The sequence below is a fragment of the Dreissena polymorpha genome, chromosome 3 (assembly GCF_020536995.1).
Source record: "Dreissena polymorpha isolate Duluth1 chromosome 3, UMN_Dpol_1.0, whole genome shotgun sequence".
Lineage (NCBI taxonomy): Eukaryota > Metazoa > Mollusca > Bivalvia > Myida > Dreissenidae > Dreissena > Dreissena polymorpha.
In genome coordinates, this window is record NC_068357.1 from 77,185,834 (window position 1) to 77,201,437 (window position 15,604).

The window sequence follows — 15,604 nt, forward strand, 5'->3', positions numbered from 1 at the left end:
TTGTTTTAAAAATTTTGAAACTATGTTACAATATAATATTTGTGGATTTTTTTTCTACACATCTAGATTAAAAAATGGTTTTCACTGGTAATGGAAACTTAGACTGAATTATATTCAAAATGTACATAAATATGAACACACCTACCTTTGAAGCACTTTCAATTTGACCCAATTGATGTATATAATTTATTTAACCTAGATATTTTATGTGTCTTCTTGATAATTGATTACTGAGATTTATGTTGCTATTTCAGACAATGTACCAATTTGGCTCTAATTTCTGAATCAGTCAAAAAGCTTTCAGTGGATATAAAGCAGTTGTCAAACAAAATTCAAGAAATTCTTGCTGACATAAATAAGTTAAAGAGAAAACAAGAGGACAGCCTACAGTCCGTGGAGGGATCATATGGTGAAAAACTGCAAGAAATCAGAGACCTGCGTAAGAAATTAAATGCTGCTTTAGATGAACTAGAAAAAACAACTTTGAAAGAATTGGAGGAAATTAGGACGACATTGCAAATCTCTCTTAAGAAAGATGTTGACAACTGCAGCAGACTGAAGGATGAACTCCAACAACTCAGTGAAGCTGTACAGGACCTTAATGATAAGAGCAAGAAAGAAATGGAGTTCATAGCCAGCAGGAAATGCTTGGACAAAATACACGAGTCTGAGACATATCTAAGAGAGAACCCTGTGAAGGTTAAGAGTTCACTTATATTTCAAGCAAACACTGATATTGGGCAGTACCTGTCTCAACAGTCTAGTCTAGGAAGGATTGTAGACAGCATTCAGTCGCTCACACTCAAAATGATTCCCCAAAAGGTGTTGACTGCGAAGAGGAAGTCCGAGTATAATGTGAAAATATCAAGTGACATATGTCAGACTTGCTCTTTTGTAGGCATTTTCAGCCTGCCTAGTGGTCATGTCATTGCTGCAGATTTCGATAATAATAAGGTGAAACTGTTTGACAAAAGTTACAATGTGTCCGGGTACTGTGATGTGTCTGGTCATCCATATAACATTTGCCAAATCACATCCAGTGAGGTGGCTGTAACTCTTTATGGTGCAGGTGTGCAGTTCATATCTGTGAGCAATGGTCAGCTGGTGAATGGGAGGAAGTTTAAGTTACCACATGTAGCTATTGGCATTGCCCACCACCTGGGAGCATTGTATATCACCTCTTTCACTGCTCTCTACCACTACAATATGACTGGGACACTTGTGAAAAAGCTGTATGAGGATACAGGAGGTGCAATGGCAGGTAAATGTATTGTAAATATATTTGAATATTGAAGACATTGAACATTTTATACACATTTATATATCATTATTTAAACATAAAATACAATTCCTGCTGTACTGTGAATATTAAAAACAACAATGAACTTTCATGACATAATTTTTATAAAGTGTTTATGTCATTATTTATTTTCTGTTAGTATCTAACATGTTGTATGTTTTGTAGTGTTCAAATGTGCAGTAAGTCCTGATGGTGAACGGATCTTTGTCACTAACAACACAAACAACAAGCTCCTCACACTGGCCAAAGATGGAGCCGTATTGTCGGCTTTTACTGACTCTGATCTTCAGATGCCAGGTGGTCTACATGTCACACCTGCTGGACAGGTCCTTGTTTGCGCATACAGCTCCAATACTGTGATACAGGTGGATCATGAGGGAAGAAAGAAGCTGGCTACTCTTGCTTCAAATAAAGATGGAGTGAGAGGACCATTGTCCGTCTGCTACAATACCAACACTGACCAGATCATTGTGGGACAAAATAATAACAATAAAATCATTGTTATGGAATTGCAATAGATCTATTAGTGGAAAAGAGAACATTGATAAAAACAATATTAAGAAGTAATATCTCCATATTTTTCTGAGAATGGTTCATTAAGTCATGGCAGTTAATACCTAGGTAATAAGAAGAGCATATTCATAGAGTTTATCTTTCATAATTAACAATTTATTAAACTTCCTTTGAAAATCAGATATTTTAATGCGCCTAAGATAGCACCATTTCAAACAAGCATGTACGACATCTATCTATGTTGATGCTGATAAGTAATTTTGTTTGGCTTCATGTCAGGTGTTGTTTGTCACAAAACAATTGCTATAATTACTGTAACAAATTATGTGTTTTATGATAATTAATTTTTTAGATGTATTAATATTTGAGTGCTTGTGCCATTTTCGTATATGCGCCTTTCATAGCCTATTGAAGTCATTATACTTCAAAGTTAATGTTTCAGAAGAACAATATTCTGAAATTCAATAAAATGTCACAATTAGCTGGACACATTTCTTGACAATTAAATAACATTAGGCTTACATTTTTAATGTACTAGTGCATCAAAATATTGAGGTTTAGGTGTAACTGTGATGTTAGGCTGATTACAGCTCCTGTTTAAATTGCTCTTTAAAATATGAAATAGTGACAGAAAATAGTACAGTTTGGTTCTAAACATTAAGTAATCATGTCTGTAACACATGGGATGAAATAGTTATTTAAAAAAGTGGACATTAGTAGTGATATTTAGTGAAAAATAGTGTTCATATGTGTTGAAAAACTGGATTTTATAAGCACATTGAGAAGACCCCTGGACACAGTGGACATATTGGACTTACAAAATAACTGAACAGTTGATAATCACTACCTGTGCAATTGTGTGCCCTAATTTAAACGCTGATTGGATTAAATACTTCATCTGAACTACAATTTCTAAACAATATAACAATACTTCAATATGAGTGCTAACGGTAAATCGGACAAAGCTCATCTAAATTTCAAAGGACAAAAGCCTCAAACAAAACCAGTGCTAACGGTAAATCGGACAAAGCTCATCTAAATTTCAAAGGACAAAAGCCTCAAACAAAACCAGCCACCAAGAAACTGGGTGCTGATTCAAATAACAGCAGTAACACAAGCATTGAAGAGCTGACAAATATTCATACACAGCTAGAAGCTATGACAGATGGAATAAGTGAATTAACCCTTAAAGCGCTGGAGCTGAATTTTAAAGGCCTTTGCAAACAGTTTGGATCCAGATGAGACGCCACAGAACGTGGCGTCTCATCAGGATCCAAACTGTTTGCTATTCTGATAGTATTTTTTGAAAAAAATCTAAGAAAATGCTAATTTTAGAAATTCAGCAGACGACAAATTTCCCAGCATGCAAAGGGTTAAGGGAGGATCTCAAAAGCATGTTAAAAAGGGAAGAAATAGAAGAACTGATAAAAAAACACCATTTCCAAAATAATGAAACTGATTGAAGAATCAATGATCAAACAGATTGAAAATGAAGTAAAGAACAGAACAAATACATTAAAAGAACAAATAGCAGGCCTTGAAATAAAAAATGGACAGCTAAAACAAAAGATTGATGAGCTTGAGAGCAGTACCACAAAATCAATAACTGAGCTGGAAGCAAAAGTTGGAAAAACGTTTGACACAAGCAGAGAAGCTCTTAAGCTAGCAAATTACAATGAACAGTATTCCAGAAAAAACAACGTTAAAATAATGAACATCACAGAATCACCATACGAATCAGAAACCAGTCTAACGCAAACTGTATATAACATCCTAATGACAACGGCAGACGTTGAACTAAAGCCAGAGAATATAATCGCAATACACCGCATTCCTACTAAGAAGGGTGCAATTCGACCAATCATAATTAAGCTGCGAAACAACAACGCAACATCATCCATTATGAAAAACGAACACCGATGAAAACGAAAGGATTCAGGCTAGTAGATGATGTCACGAAGCGCAATCAAGGACTGATTAGTAGGCTACTTCTACACCCTGATATAAAAAACGCCTGGTTCTTTAAGGGATTGGTTTTCGGACAAACCACCTCCGATGAACGAAGTTTGAAATTTTTGACAATGTAGACAATAAGTGATTTCCGAAACCGCAACAGGAAGCTCAAGACGGGAGGCAGTATGTAGTGTGGTGACAACAAGAGCAACTCTAATACAAACTGTGGAAATTATTTTTTGTGCATATTTCACTCAGTATGTTACACACTATTCAAGTTGTACTATATAATCTCCTTTTAAATATTAATCACAATGATTTGTCTTTAATCTAAAAACAAATTGGTTGCCGTTTGGTATATACAAATACTATGGGATTAAGCTGTACACAAATTTGTAAAATACCATTTCATTAAAATTGCTTATAATATTTCATATGTCTGTCAACTTAGCTGTTGCATATTTCTACTGATTTAATAATCCTTATGTAGACAATATTTAATTATATCACATGACATAATGTGATCACTGTAGTTGCTACATTTTATACTGATTTGATATTACCTCAACTCTAATAATTGTTAAATCACTGGCTGATGTTAACTTTTTTAATGCATAATATGTTTAAGCTCTAAAATGAAATGTTAAATGTACCAATTAAAAAGATCTAATTACACACACTTTAACAATCCAATAGCTTGAATATTTTACTAATTTTATATTCTACTCTTATTCATTTCTCGGCTATCCAAACATGTTAAAAGACCTGTCTTTTTTCGTGGAGCAGTCAGTGTTATTACTAGTAAATGTACTTTTAATACATAGACCAGTGATCTTTATCTAAAGGTCACTCTTTATAAAAACACACATGATTTTCTAAAGTTTCTCATGGTCTTTGTGAATAACTGTACTCTGCAGTTTAACAGAGAGTGGACCATGACAGACTTGCGTAACTATTCAGAATAGACTGATAGTAGATAATGAACTGAACAGTATTTTATTGAATATTTAAATTTAGAATGGCATTTTTTCACTGTTAGGAAATGTGAGCCAGGTATAATAAGTATCACTCATTCTGAATCATAAAATACATGCTCAACTCTTTCATATAGACTATTTTTTACGAGCTAAAATTAAGTATATATATTTTTATTTCGGTTGATAAAATACACCCAAGTTGTTGTATTTTGCTTGTTTCTGCAAGTCAAAATAAATTGTACGTATTTATCTGTCTCAAAAAATCGCTGCTCTTGTTTTATACGGCTCATTTGTACATTTTGTTTGTTTTTAAATTGATTAATGGTGTGCTTCTATATAACCTCAGCTGTTAAAGGAATGGTAGAAAGTGTTTATTTTTTTGTGTTTAATAATTTTTTGTACCAATATTTGCATTCTGCTGTTATACAATAGCCTCTGATAGTAAAATTGTTTAAAAGCCTTATGAATAAAATGTCCTATAGACAGACAAGTGATTATGATTACTACTACACTTGCTTATGTTTATATTTTTATATTTCAATTTAACATCTTGAATAGCTTAGCAACTAGACCGTATTGTCTAATATGAAGGGCAATTTATCATACTATTTGACCTACTGTTGTGTTCTTGTTTAAAATGTATGTTTAATGTTCTTGTTACATTGTATGTTTGTGTTAAATTTTCAATGCCCGTTTGTTTGTTTGGATGAATATAAAATGAATTGTATATTGACTGCAGTAGATGAGAATGCTTTTTTATATATATGGTGTTGCAACGAAAATGTTATCGTTTATAATACAAATGGATAATGTAAAGATTGTATCTTACAACTGTCGTGGTCTGAATGATGTTTCTAAAAGATCTGAAGTTTTTGAATATCTTAAAAGTCTTAATGCCCATATATATTGTTTGCATGATTGTCATTTTATTTCTTCAATGGAAAAACATATTTACTCACAATGGGGTGGTGAATGCTATTTTAGTTTCGGCACTTCTAATTCAAGAGGAGTATGTATTTTATTAAATAAAATGTTTAACGAACATGTCTTTTAAAGTGCATACACAAGAAAAAGATACCAAAGGAAATTTATTAATCCTAGACTTAACAATAGATCACCATAGATTTACTCTGTGCACTCTTTATGGACCTAACAATGATATTCCTTTGTTCTATAGTAAACTGTTCAATATAATAGAGACCATACGAAACGATTCATATGTATTATGTGGAGACTTCAATTTTGTACTTAATGTGAATATTGATTATGCGTACTATAAAACTTTTGATAATAATAAGAAGTCAAGGGAAATATTATCTCCTGTTATCCGTGATAAAAATCTAATAGACACTTTTAGGGTCATAAACGGTAATGCAAAATGTTTTACTTGGCGAAAGCCTAATACCCTCCAACAAGGCAGACTAGACTTTTTTTTAACTACTTATGATTTTCATCAGTTTATGCGGAAATCGACATACAGGCAAGCTACAGATCAGACCACTCCCATATAACCTTGGAATTAAACTTTAGCAAAATAGAAAATGGAAAAGGCCTGTGGAAATTTAATAACTCATTACTTTATGACCAAGAATATCTTAATTGCATAAAGCAAAAAATTGAAGAAGTTAAGCAGCAATATGCCTTACCTGTTTATAATATTGAACTTCTTAATACCTTAGATAATGACTTAATACAGTTTAATATCAATGATCAACTGTTTCCAGAAACTTTATTGATGGAAATCAGGGGTAAAACCATATCATATTCAAGCTTCAAATCGAAAAAGAGAAAAGAGAGGGAAGATCATATTTTAAAAGCAATTGAAGACATTGAAAAGAAATTAACGAATGATAACATTGAAGAACTCAATATTTTGCATCAAGAACTTATAAACATTCGGAACATGAAATTGAAAGGGGCTTTTATTAGAGCAAAGGCGAAATGGATTGATGAAGGTGAAAAACCCTCAAATTACTTTTGTAACTTAGAATCTCAATATGCTACTAGTAAAAACATCCCTTTTATTGAAAACGATGAAGGTCAACGGCTACTTGACAATCGAAGTATTTTAAAAGAAGCAGCCCGATTCTACAAAAAACTGTATACAAAGTCTATTTTTAATGACTCGTACAATGTACATGATGACCTTAAAGGCATTAACACTACTAAATAAAGCACTGCACAATCTCAATCATTGGAAGGATTACTAACACTTAAGGAAATATCAGATGGTTTCACAGCAGAATTTTTTAAAGTCTTTTGGAAAGATCTAGGTCATTTTATAGTTAGAAGCCTTAATTATGGTTTTACCCCTGGAACCATGTCAGTTACTCAAAAACAAGGTATAATCACATGTATACCTAAAGATAATAAACCCTGACATTTTCTGAAAAACTTAAGGCCACTAACGCTTTTAAATGTCGTTTACAAGCTTGCATCTGGGACTATTGCAAATAGACTAAAAACTGTCCTTGACACTCTTATTTCTAAAGATCAGACAGGATTTATTAAAGGCAGATATATTGGTGAGAATACCAGACTATTATATGATATTATGAAATATACAGAAGATAATAATATCCCTGGACTCTTGATAACCATTGACTTTGAAAAGGCATTCGATACCCTTGAGTTTGATTTTATAGAAAAAACATTAGATTATTTTAATTTTGGACGATGGTAAAAAATGGATTTCCCTTTTCCTACATCATACCTTAATGGCATTTCAAATCAATGGGTTTTTATCAGAATGTATTACAATTGAAAGAGGCCGCTGACAAGGAGACCCAATAAGTTTGTATATTTTTATTCTCCGTGCTGAAATTGTGGCTATTAAAATAAGAAATTGTAATGCAATAAAAGGGATAGTGATACAAAATATTGAATATAAAATTTCTCAGATGATACATCTCTTTTTCTAGATGACACCGATGTCTCCCTAAATGCTACCCTTGATCTGTTAAATAACTTTGCCATTTGCTCTGGATTAAAAATTAATCATGACAAAACAAATCTCATATGGATTGGTTCCAAAAAGTTCAGCATACAATCAATTAAAACTAACTATAAACTAGTATGGGGCACAACTAACTTTAAAGTTTTAGGAATATTAGTGAATAGGTTATGGCACAAAAAATACCAAAGATGTTCAACTTTCTGAAGAAAGCACCAAAATTGGTATGAAGCTTATTTAATATACCCTTAATGAAATAAGACGTGAGGACACGCTCTATCTGTCCGGGAACCTACTTTTAAACCAATTTCAAAAAGGGAGGTAAAAACGGCTTTTCTGAGATAGAGATTTTCCGGAAATTGCTATATGTCACAGTTATTGTGTGAAAATGATTTAAATGTGAAAATAATGCAATATTATGAATGAGAGGTGCATGATCTGTTGAAATTGTATGGGTATTTATTGATGCATTACATGATAATCCTCCAAATTCGTACTTGAAAGGGGAGATTATACGTACATTACCTTAAGTACATATACACACTTGTATAACATTAGAAGAAAATATATTTAATACCCGTTTCATATAGTATTTACCTTCATTTCAAATCTATAGGTAAATCATTATATTAAACCTTATTTTGTCGGGCTAATAGGTATCAAAGAGATAATAATTAACTAAAGCACATTGTAATAAAGAGCATCGTGCTTGTATTTGAATGATGGTTTAAAATATAAAGAACCTAACAGATCATGTACATAGTTTATTATTGAATTAAACAACATATTAATTAATGTTAATTAAACTATGTAATGGAAAGTATATATATATATATATGCGAAGAGTATGTAATGATCTCAGAGCATAATTATAATTATGTTATATACAATTATAATAAAAATATCAAATTATTCAGAAGTAAACAATTATATATTCCTTACGTTTTCAATGTACATCAATTAATGTTCATATAAACAAGTTGAGATAGCATAAATAGTATGCCACATAAATTTTATAGAATTCTTGTCAATTTATAATAATAGAATGACAAGCTGCTATATACATGTATATTAAGTATTGTCATGATTGTAACCCAAACTTTTCTAGCAAGGAAATTTCAGGAATAAAAAACATTAATTTTTAAACCAAATACCAACTTCACCTTTGTAAATCACATAACAAATGTTCACATAATATACATAACTATGTTACTAATCAGTAAGTTGAAAAAACAGTTTTTTTAACAATTAACTTTTCAGCAATTATCCACATGAGTATCCAGCATAATATTTGGTAGTGGAGTGTTGAACTGGACTTATGAGTATCCAGCATGATATTTGGTAGTGGAGTGTTGAAATGGACTTATGAGTATCCAGCATGATATTTGGTAGTGGAGTGTTGAAATGGACTTATGAGTATCCAGCATGATATTTGGTAGTGGAGTGTTGAACTGGACTTAAAATATATAATTAAATGAATTAATTAGATCTAGTCTCCTGTAGTTGATATATATTCAATACCAAAAAACTATGAGGTTGTATTGTCATTTAAGAAAGACATTGGTGATGCCTTACTTTGTGCAAGTAGTATAAATCACGACAATGAAGCTGTCACCTTATTACGAGCTGCAAGTATTGTACGAAAAGACCTGTTTAGCAAAAAGTTTAATTCAAAGGCTATTTGATTGATGCCCAGTATCAAGATCTGCCCAAATCTTTAAATATGCTAGTTGAAATGATACTCTCTGGGACAGATATTTGTCACGAGACTGGACCAGAATATAACCTTAAAGATATTGCTTCTTCAATGGCACAGCTCTTGGTTTTTAATGCTGTAAAACGTGCGAAGAAAGATTCAAAACATGTTCGTACACTGCATCCTTTAGATAGAGAGACAATGTTGCCCTTATATATGAGCCTTACAGTACACAATAAAACCAGACGTAAAGATCTTGTAGACATATTGTACGAAAAAGGGCTTTCCGCTGGTAGAGCTGACAGCATACAGAATGGTGCTAGTACTTCACGTGGTCAGTGGGCCCACCAATTGATGGTAGCTGCTCTTTATATATTGAAGTGTAAAGCTTATAAAGAGTATGCCGAAAGAGTCACAGATAGTGCTAAAAAGTTAGATTATCAGCAGTGGTCAGATATGATGGATAATATCCATCCTCAATTTGCGTACTGGAATAAAACAATGGAGCTTGAAATACTGTTTTTACAGTTTATGAAATGTCAAAGGGAGGCTAATTACGAGATGTATGTAGAATGCCTGGGTAAGATGGTGCCATGGATGTTTGCAAAAGACCATGTTCATTATGCTCGTTGGCTGACTGTCCATTCACAAGATTTAATTTTACTTAAAGAAAGAAGTATCGATGTCAAAGAATAGTTCACAAAAGGACACTTTGTAACAAATAAAACTAAACACAGATTTCTAGCCCTTGCTCACGACCAAATTCATGAGTAGCAGAATGCATAAGTAAAGGGTGACGGTGGATTCGTTGGTCTAACTGAAAATCCAGATGCACTTCGAAGATGGATGGTGTCTGCACCAGAAACATCCCGCATTCTTATTGAAGCGAGTGATCATACAGACAATTCAGATGATAATAAACACCATGAGGAGAAGCAAACTAAACAATAAAAGTTTCAGACTCAGGTACGCCAGCTAGTCGAAACAATAGATGATATGGGAAATCCCTTTGAAGAAGACAGCAGAATCAATTGGAAAAGCTCAGTATGAATCTGTGATTGTAGAACGTCTAAGCAACAATATAAAAGGTTTTTACGAGACAATAAAAAAAAATTCACTCCCCCTTTTTCAAACTGGGTCCAGAAAGAAAGAGGCAAAGGCATCAAAAGTTAAGAGTATGAAAAGTGACATTAAATTATTTTCTAGATACGGTGAGTAAGACACCTTTTTTGAACACAATAACCATGCATGGCCCCTATCTATAGCAGAAAATAACAAGATGAGACTAGGTAGTAAAGCAGACCTACTGAAGTGTCTAGAAAGAGAAGAGGAATCGCCAGAGATGAGTCCTCCTGTAGAGGTTAGCATACTAGATGGTGCTGCCATTGTTCAGTCCCAGGATCCCAACAGGTCAGACAAGAGAGTTCTAACGTTCCGTGATTATGCATTGAAGCTTGTATTACCTTATTTATCTAAGCAGCTAATGTAAGTCGACAGGGTCAATGTAGTATGGGATACGTAGAACCCCAACAGCCTCAAAGTACATACAAGACACAGTCGATGGACAGGCGATAAAATCAGAGTAAACGGATCGACTCGAATTCCTGCTAACTGGAAATCATTCTTAAGGGTTGATGAAAACAAAACAACACTTTACGAGTTTCTGGCAACACAAATTAGTCTTTTGAAAACACCACCAGGGAAGGTGGTTCTGACCACTTTTAGAGAGAATGTTTTAGTTGCTAACACCAGAACTTAGTCAGTGGAACCAGATATGAGCAATATACAGCCTTGCAACCATGAGGAAGCTGATTCTTGTATGATTTTGCATGCTGTGGATGCGTAAAAACGAGGCTACAAGCAAGTAATGCTTCATGCAACTGACACAAATGTCTTAGTGCTAACGATTTGCACCATCAGTCAGTTCGAAAATTGTGAACTGTGGCTAGCATTTGGACACAGCAAACATTTCATGTACATAAGAGCTAATTTGATAGCCACTCGTCTTGGCAAAGATGTTTCGTTTGACCTTTTATTTCTTTTATTTCTTCATGCATTGTCAGGATGCGATACTGTCTCTGCATTTGCAGGCAAAAAGACAGCATTCACGCTTTTCATTACGCTCCCTCATCTTTTCCCAGTTTTTAAACGGTTGTCAAGTCCCTTGATTTCAGTGACAGATGAGGATTTCAAAGTTGTGGAACGATACATTATCTTATTGTAAAGCAAAACCTTATTTCTTGCATCTGTAAATTAAGCTAGGAAGCATATCTTTTCTCAAGGAAATAGACAGATTGAAAACATTCCATGCGCACTTGTCCAGCATGTTAATAGGGCTGTGTATCAAGCAGGTCATGTTTGGGGTCAAGCCATGATTGCGAATCCTGAGTTGCCTAATCCTAGTGACTGGGGATGGATCAAGAACAATGACACTTGGGTCCCATTTTGGAGTTCCCTTCCGAAAGCTGCTAAGAGTTGTAGAGAGCTTATCAAATGCAACTGTAAAAACACCTGCTCTGGTAGATGTAAATGAAATGCATCGAGGCAAATTTACTCTAAACACAGTTGTGCCGTTGTGAAGGCCTTTGTGTAAGAGAATAAGATACTTGCATAATACAAGTATATACCAAAAAGTATTAGATACATTTTAGTATACACTCTATAATAAATAGGTTTATATGATATGAATACATGACATCACTACGAATTACTGCTGTATAGAACTAATGGAATTATCTATAATACATTTTATGACATGTTTAGATAATACTGGTATACATGAAAAACCAAGAATTGGGCCTCATTCTGAGTTTAAATCTACTGATCATTTTAGTTGTGTATAATTATGCATTAACCATACATGAACAGACTATTGAATTATCATTGTTTAGGAGACAACTTACTTCTAACAAATATTACAAGAACCAAACCGAATTAAGATAACATATTCAACACTGAAGTTGTTTAGACTTGATCAAGTTCATTTGTTAGTTAGTTTGCTTGTAATTGAAAAATATTATATTTTATATCATGCATTTGATATGAACTGAAGTTTATGAATAGTTATGAAAAAAAATATATATGGTACTGTTTTGCTTAATCATGTTCTCATTTTACTCATACTCAGTATTAAAGCTGATACTCAGTATTGAAGTTGATATACACTAAACAATAATTAGTAAGTTCCCATGTAGGGCCTCATATATGGCTTTAACCTTGATAATTAAATATGGAATACTTGTTATGAGATATTAACAATGCAAAAATGATAAATTATTTTAAGATTTTTTTTTGGTCCAGTGATTCAACATTATTTGTATTACTTGCATTACCGGAGAGGTATTACTTAAGTGTTCCCATTAGGGGCCTCATTACTTTTGGGGCAGGCATTGTTTAGTTTTGGATTAAAAAAGTTGAAGGACATTTATTAAGATCAATTTAGTTAAATATAACATGTAAAATCAATAAGTGGACATTTTTAAGCATTAAATGTTTTGAAACCATTATTTTTAGATTTTTCCCCTTTTGGGGCCTCATTTTTGTAATTTTACTGTGTTCTATGTATAAAAATGTTTGATATATTAAATATTGATACATTTTTATATAAAGAAACAATAGTTATTGAAAAAAATATGTATTGTTTTTGTTTCCTATCCTGTTGCTCAAAAATAAAAAATGAAAAATGGGCCTTCTTTTGGAGCCTCATTTTAGGGCATATAGAGTTTTCCAATCGCGTGTCCTCACATCTTATTAAATTCAGCATACCTTAAAATGGATCCATACAAAGTTTCATGCTTTCTTCACAAAGTTGAACATCTTTTTCCTATAACCTATAGACTATATTATTTGATGTTGACTTAAAGAAAATGATATACATAAACTTCTCCAGTAAACTTGAAAAGCTGCACAATATTATAAATTTTGGGAAAAGAAGAACTTTAACACCCCATGGAAAGATAACTGTTGTTAAAACACTCTTACTTCCCTTTTTTTACACACCTGTTTATAGCTCTTCCTAGCCCAGGAGAAAAAGTATTAAAACAGATAAATAGCCTGTTTTCAAATTTTGTATGGGATGGGCCAGCAAAAATTAAACATTATATTGCTGTTAAATCATATGATGATGGAGGAGTGGCCATGACTGATATATATGCTTTTGAAAAAACAGTGAAAATGACATGGTTAAGGAAAATTGTATCAAGCAATGGAAAATGTTTCCAACTGGTGTATTCTATGTTTGATGTGAAAAAAATGTTCAATTTAGGAAAATGAGAATTTTAGGCACCAAATCTTTGCTATATAAAATGAATATTGTAAATGACAATTTATGTTGCTTTTGTAAAGAAAATGAAGAAACCATATTACACATATTCTGGGACTGTATTTTTACCAAGAGAATTGTAAATTATGTTTTAGAATTTTTAGGATTGCATGATGTGCAAAAATATACAGAGATTTCCTGTCAAACAATGCTATTTGGGAGTACAAGCGATAACATGACTGATATTAATATTCTTATCCTAGATATTAAAAGTATATATTTGAATGAAAGAGAAAGAATTTACTTCCTTCAATAAGAGGGCTGAACAATAACCTTTGCTTAGCATGGGAAACTCAAGCTAAAACAAAATATCAAGAAAAGGAACTTACTAAACTGGGCAGTCGTAAAGCTATTTGTAGATCAATAATAATCTAGGTGTAATTTGTATTGTTTTGATTTAAATGTTTAATACCATTACTGTTTGTTTAAACTATATATCTTTCTGTCCAAACTATCATAACATGGCATTTTTGTATGTTTCGGTGTGTGCTTGTGTGTGTGCATGTTAGTATCTATATAATGTTATGCATAGATTTTATTTACCTCTATTATAGCAATACCTGTTGTTTTTTATATCAAGCAAGAAGAATTGTTTAAAGGAACTCTATTATATACTAACAAATTGACATGTAAATTAACAACTATTATTGTAATGAATTGAGGTGAAATAAAGTTTACCGTATATTTTTTTTTTTAATATTGAGGTTTATTTTATCACTTTAGTAACAGTATGTTACAATTTTTTCTGTTTATGTTGCTTTCTTTATTTTGTCATTAAACCCGAGATTAACTAAGAATTAATTGATGCGTTGAAGTTGTCCTAATTTTTTGTAAAATATATATTTATAGCTGATATAATTATAACATTTCTTCCAATTACTAGAAAAATATACTTTGAAAATGAGAAATAACATTTATAACAAGACTATTGCCAAGCAATATAAGTCCCCTACCGATGAAACTCCATCTTTTTCAGCAATATTTCTAGTTTATTTGTTGCCATAGCAACCAGAATTCTTGACCTAGGAACAAAACGAAATCATGTGCATAATCTCCATATTGCCATCTATTGAAATTTCAAGTTTCATGAAAAAATATGAAGAACTTTTTAAGTTATCGCAGGATCCACTATTTTCAGCAATATTTCTAGTCTATTTGTTCATATTTCTAGTCTATTTGTTGCCATAGCAACCAGAATTCTTGACGTAGGAACAAAATGAAATGACGTGCATAATCTCCATATTGCCATCTATGCATGTTTTAAGTTTAATGTAAAACAAGGGCTGTTTGTAAAACATGCATGCCCCCCATATGGGCTGTCCGTTGCAGTGGCAGCCATTGTGTGAATACGTTTTTTGTCACTGTGACCTTGACCTTTGACCTAGTGATCTGAAAATCATTAGGGGTCATCTGCAGGTCACGATCAATGTACCTAAGAAGTGTCATGATCCTAGGCAAAAGCGTTCTTGAGTTATCATCCGAAAATCATTTTACTATTTCGGGTCACCATGACCTTGACCATTGAGCTTGTGACCTCAAAATCAATATGGGTCATCTGCGAGTCATGATCAATCTACCTATGAAGTTTAATAATCCTAGGCATATGCGTTCTTGAGTTATCATCCAAAAACCATTTTACTATTTCGGGTCACCGTGACCTTGACCTTTGACCTAGTGACCTCAAAATCAATAGGGGTCATCTGCGAGTCATGATCAATCTACCCATGAAGTTTCATGACCCTAGGCGTATGCGTTCTTGAGTTATCATCCGGAAACCATTTTACTATTTCGGGTCACCGTGACCTTTGACCTAGTGACCTCAAAATCAATAGGGGTCATCTGCGAGTCATGATCAATCTACCCATGAAGTTTCATGATCCTAAGCGTATGC

General features: G+C 32.9%; 4 protein-coding genes across 13 annotated transcripts in view; 3 read left to right on the top strand and 1 right to left on the bottom strand.

The window, feature by feature from the left end:
- Positions 1–15,604, top strand: part of LOC127874834 (ras guanyl-releasing protein 3-like) — a 296,898-nt gene that overhangs the window by 193,719 nt on the left and 87,575 nt on the right. The gene's annotated exons all lie outside the window — the stretch shown is intronic.
- The window catches only part of LOC127874832 (DNA polymerase eta-like), a 220,026-nt gene that overhangs the window by 66,349 nt on the left and 138,073 nt on the right, over positions 1–15,604 (bottom strand). The window lies entirely within an intron of this gene.
- Positions 1–15,604, top strand: part of LOC127874838 (uncharacterized) — a 180,765-nt gene that overhangs the window by 55,522 nt on the left and 109,639 nt on the right. The window contains exon 3 of one of the 2 annotated variants that reach the window (XR_008047129.1): positions 2,093–2,816. The exons of the other annotated variant lie outside the window; for it this stretch is intronic. The gene's annotated coding sequence lies outside the window, so the exon portion shown is untranslated. Of the gene's footprint in view, positions 1–2,092; positions 2,817–15,604 lie in introns of those variants that run through there. 2 annotated transcript variants of the gene reach the window in all.
- LOC127874836 (uncharacterized) overlaps positions 1–15,604 on the top strand; it is a 62,434-nt gene that overhangs the window by 31,978 nt on the left and 14,852 nt on the right. The window lies entirely within an intron of this gene.